General features: G+C 38.7%; 1 non-coding gene across 1 annotated transcript; it reads left to right on the top strand.

The window, feature by feature from the left end:
* The first annotated feature begins 952 nt into the window (after positions 1-952).
* Positions 953-1,024, top strand: TRNAG-GCC (transfer RNA glycine (anticodon GCC)). Its single transcript has one exon. It is a non-coding gene; the product is annotated as a tRNA-Gly (tRNA).
* Positions 1,025-5,107: the final 4,083 nt, after the last annotated feature.

The raw sequence follows: 5,107 nt of genomic DNA on the forward strand, positions 1-5,107 counted from the left end.
AAAATCTTTATTGATTTGAGTCATATAGCTTCTTGGAATGGATTCCAAGATAAACAAGTTGCAGATACTTGCTTGTCAGTGTTAGGAGGCTACCAAGTTGAATCCCACAAGTTTGGAGTAAGATGGTCCTCTGGGAGCTAAATTATAATATCAAAACATAATGAACTGAAGTAGAAATATTCAAAATCACCTCAAAGAAAGAATGCTACCCAGACAGAGCTTTACTATCATAGAAAAAGCATGAAGGGAAGTGTATATCCAGGCAAAGGGTGCTGCCTAGGGGATCAGAAATCTTAGACCACATTTTTTGAATCATGCCTTTTTTTTTTCCTTTGATCCGTAAAGGACATTCCCCAGGAGGGATAGAAGCAGAGGACTGTCACCAAGTGACTGTAAATGTTCAGATCCCTAGATTAAAACCTCCCTAATGTGAGCAGGCTGCATTGTGCTGGGTGTGCCTAATACCTTGAAATATTCTGATAAACCCAGTCCTCTTGTTCTCATTCCATGTTTATAATCTCTTGCTTACTCTGGCTTCTCAGGTCAGTGTTCCTACAGAGAAATTTTGTATGAAGAATATGAATGTCATGTTTTCCTATCATAACTGCTCTTTTTGATATCGTGAATAAATTTAATTGCTATTCAGTTTAGGAGCTGGCTTCCCACACAACTTGATTAGAGGGAGAAATGCTGCCCAGGCCCACTTAGGGTTCCAGTCTACAGTCTTCATCATGTTTTGACTGTAGCTTGAGTCACAGTGGGCACCTTCATTTCCTGGTTCTTAGAGAATAACATCTTCATAGGCTCAAAACACTGATGAAAGCGTGTATGGAACAGGTCTCTCAGTCAGCCAATGCATTGTTGTTTAGATTTTACATCTAATCGCAGGTACCTAATTAAGGTGAGTGTAACTCACAAAATTAGGTTTCTAAGCCTGTAAGACCAAGGACCTTCCCTGGTAGCTCAGTTGGTAAAGAATCTGCCTGCCATGCAGGAGACCCTGGTTCGATTCCTGGGTTGGGAAGATCCCCTGGAGAAGGGAACGGCTACCCACTCCAGTATTGTGACCTAGAGAATTCCTTGGGGTGGCAAAGAGTCAGACAGTACTGAGCGACTTTCACTTTCACTTTCAAGACCAAGGACCACCCAGCAGACCATGGAAAATTGCCAAAGGTGACAGGTATGACAGCCTGGGTAACAGCCTTCCAACAGTCTGACTGTCTTGCCTGAAAAGGTGCACCTGCTTGTCTCTGGGCCCAGCGGATCATGCCCCCTGTCACTCTGCTGCATAAATTTTGGACCTTATATAAATGAGCTTACCAGTTTTATGGGATTACTTGAGACAAACTAGTAAAAAAGTTGAGGGATATCTACTCAAAACAGTGAATTTGGCTTTTGAATAATTGACCTGAAGCTATTCTTTTGGGCAATAGTTAGCCCATTAGGACCAAATGCCTGTTAAGACCACTCCTGGGTCATGATTAACGCATGAGTGTAAACTGCATGTAAGAGAAGTGTGTCTTTCATTCTCTATAACCAGCAGTGATGCATCCAGCTGACTCAAAAGCAGTAAAATATGATTACAATCTATGTCTAAAGGAGGAGCGGACAAATTTCAGTTTTATCCTATCAGAGATTATTAACTGATGTTTAAACTTAGACTGGACAAGTTGAAGTCCATAAAGTCACAGCCCAAGGAAAAGCCTAGAAGAACCATTGTTTATATTGCTATGGGTAGATCTCTCTTTAAGGTAGCAAGGAATCTGACAGTGGCTTACAGCGGAATATTTAATAGTTACTCCTAAACCCATGGTTCCTCATGTTAAGTTCTGGCCTGAAAGTCCCAGATTTAACATTTTTTTTTTAAACAATGATAATGAGATATTTGATTTCCTTGAGTCATTTGTATTATTATTGTGATGGAGTAGATACATAAATACTGATTTGTTTTCTTTAAAAAAAAAAACTTTAAATTTTGTGTTGGGGTACAGCTGCTTAACAGTGTTATGATTGTTTCAGATAAACAGAGAAGGGACTCAGCCTTATATATACACATGTATCCATTCTCCCCCAAATTCCCTTCCCATCCAGGCTGCCACATGACATTGAGCAGAGTTCCATGTGTTATAGAGTAAGTTCTTATTGGTCCTCTATTTTAAATATAGCAGTGTATATATGTCAATCCCAAATTCCTGAACCATATTCCTTCCCCTCGGCAACCATAAATTCATTCTCTTGAGTCTCTTTCTGTTTTATAAAGTAAAAACTGGCCACCTTTTGCCTGGAACATGTAACAAATTAATAGATCTGTAATCAAGCAAAGAAAAGAGTTTTCCACTTTTTTAAAATTAAGCTTTATGTTTTGAGACAGCTGTAGATTCATATGCAGTTTTAAGAAATAATATTGAGAGATCCTGTGTCCCATTCCCCAGTTTTACCCAGTGGTAACACGTTGTAAACTTATAGTGTAAGATCACAACCTGGATATTGATATAAATAAGTCAGGAAGCCTTTTCATAGCCACACCCACATGCCCCCACTCCCGTCACTCCTTAATTCCTGGCAACCAGTAATCAGTTCTCCTTTTCTATAATTTTGTCGTTTCAAGAATCTTATGTAAATAGTCATACCGTATGTAACCTTTAGTTGGTGTTAGTCACTCAGTCATGTCTGACTCTTTGCGACCCCACGGACTGTAGCCCACCAGGCTCCTCTGTCCGTGGGATTCTCCAGGCAAGAATACTGGAGTGGGTTGCCATGCCGTCCTCCAGGGGATCTTCCCGACCCAGGGATCAAACCCGTGTCTCCTGTGTCTCCTGCACTGCAGGCAGATTCTTTACCTGCTGAGCCATCCGGAAAGCCCCATGTAACCTTTGGGGTCTGACTTTTTTTTCACTCAAACATAATCCTGTGGAGATTCATCTATGTTGTTGCATCTATCCGTTTTTTGTTTTTTTTTTTTTCAATTGACATCCATGTCATGGTATATGTACCACGGTTTGCTGAACTGTTTACCCATTCAAGGACAAAGGAGTTATTTCCAATTTTGGACAGTTATAAATAAAGCTGCTAAAATATTTGTTTCTAAGTTTTTGTGTGAATATACATTTTTATTTCTCTGGGATAAGTGCCCAGGAGTGCAGTAGCTGGGTCATATGGTGGTTGCATGTTTAGTCTAATAAACTGCCCAATTGTTTTATAGAGTGGCTGTACCATTTTGCATTCCCAGCAGCAGTGACTGAGTTTCTGCACATCTTTGCCAGCATTTGGTATTGTCACTATTTCTCATTAGACATTTTGATAGGTATTAGCAATATCTCATTGTAGTTTTTTTTTTCCATTGTGATTTTAATTTGCATTTCTCTGATGAATAATGATGTTGAACATCTTTTCAGGTAATTATTTACCATTTGTATATGCTCTTGAATGAAATGTCTCTTCATATCTTCAGCCCTTTTTTTCTAGCTGAATTGCATGGTTTTCTTTATTATTGTTTTTTTAATTAATTAATTTATTTTAATTGGAGGCTAATTACTTTACAATATTGCAGTAGTTTTTGCCATACATTGACATGAATCAGCTATGGTTTACTGTTGTGTTTTGAGAATTCTTAGTATGTTCCACATCCGAGTCTTTTGTCAGATATGTGGTTTGCAAATATTTTCTTCTTGTTTGTAGCTTCTCTTTCCATCCTCTTATTTCACAGAGCAAAATGTTTAATTTTGATGAAATCCAATTATTAGTTTTCTGTTTTACAGATCTTGGTTTTGGTGTCAAGTCTGGGTACTCTAGTTTTAGATTCTGAAAATTTTCTCATATTTTCATTCTGAAAGTTTTATAGCTTTACATTTTAAGTCGGTGATCTATTTTGTGTAATTTTTTCATGTAAGGTGTGACATTTAAGTTGAGGCCCATTTTTTTTGGTCTATGATGTCCAGTCACTCTGGTACCATTTGCTTAAAATCTTCCTCCCATTGAATTCTACCTTTGTCAAATCAGTTGGGCATATTTGTGTGGTACTATTTGTTGCTTCTCTAGTCTGTTCCATTGATCTAAGTCCCTTCCTCTGCAGTGCCACACAATTTTGAAGTTGGGTAGAATGATCTTCCCAGTTGATTCTTCTTTATCAAAATTGCTTTAGCTATTTTAGTGCCTCTGTCTTTCCACATAAATTTTATAATAACCTAGTAAAATCTGCAGACTCTTTCTGGGATTTTGATGGGAATTGCATTAAACCTATCTATCAATTTGCTGAGAATTGACCTCTTTAATAGGTTGAATCTTGCAATCCATGAACACAGTATGTCTCCATTTATTAGATCTTTGATTTCTCTCATTATCATTTTTTCATTTTTCAGCACTCAAGTCCTGTACATGTTTTATCAGACTTATACCCAAGAGTTTCATTTTTAAAAAATATTCATTTATTTATTTAATGGCTCTGTCAGGCCTTAGTTGCAGCGTGTGGACTCTCTAGTGGTGGTCCACAGGCTCAGTTGCCCTGCGGCATGTGGGATATTAGTTCCCTGACCAGGGATCTAACCCTCATCCCCTGAGTTGCAGGGTGGATTCCTAACCACTGGACCACCAGGGACATCCGAAGAATTTCATTTTTTGAGTGATTTTAAATGGTATTACATTTTTAAATTTTGGTTTTCACAAATTCATCGCTGATATATAGAAATGCAATTGATTTTTATGTTTATTTTGCATCTGATAGTCTTTTTAAAATTGTATTTATTTATTTACTTTTGGCTGTGCTGGGTCTTTGTTGCTGTATGGGCTGGGCTTTTCTCTAGTTGCTGAGAATAGGAGCTGCTCTCTAGTATGGTGCTTGGGCTTCTCTTGTTGTGGAGTATGGGCTCTAGGGCACGTGGGCTTCAGCAGTTGTGACATGTGGGCTCAGTACTTGTGAATCCCGATGCTACAGCACAGGCTCAGTAGTTGTGGCTTATGGGCTTACTTGCTCTGCAGCATGTGGGATCTTCCCAGACCAGGGATCAAACTTGTGTTGCCTTTACTGGCAGGCAGATTCTTTACCACTGAGCCACCAGGGAAGCCCACATCTGGCAATCCTGATGAATTCACTTATTTCTAGGAGTTTTTT

This window comes from Bos javanicus, chromosome 14 (assembly GCF_032452875.1).
Source record: "Bos javanicus breed banteng chromosome 14, ARS-OSU_banteng_1.0, whole genome shotgun sequence".
Classification (NCBI taxonomy): Eukaryota; Metazoa; Chordata; class Mammalia; order Artiodactyla; family Bovidae; genus Bos; species Bos javanicus.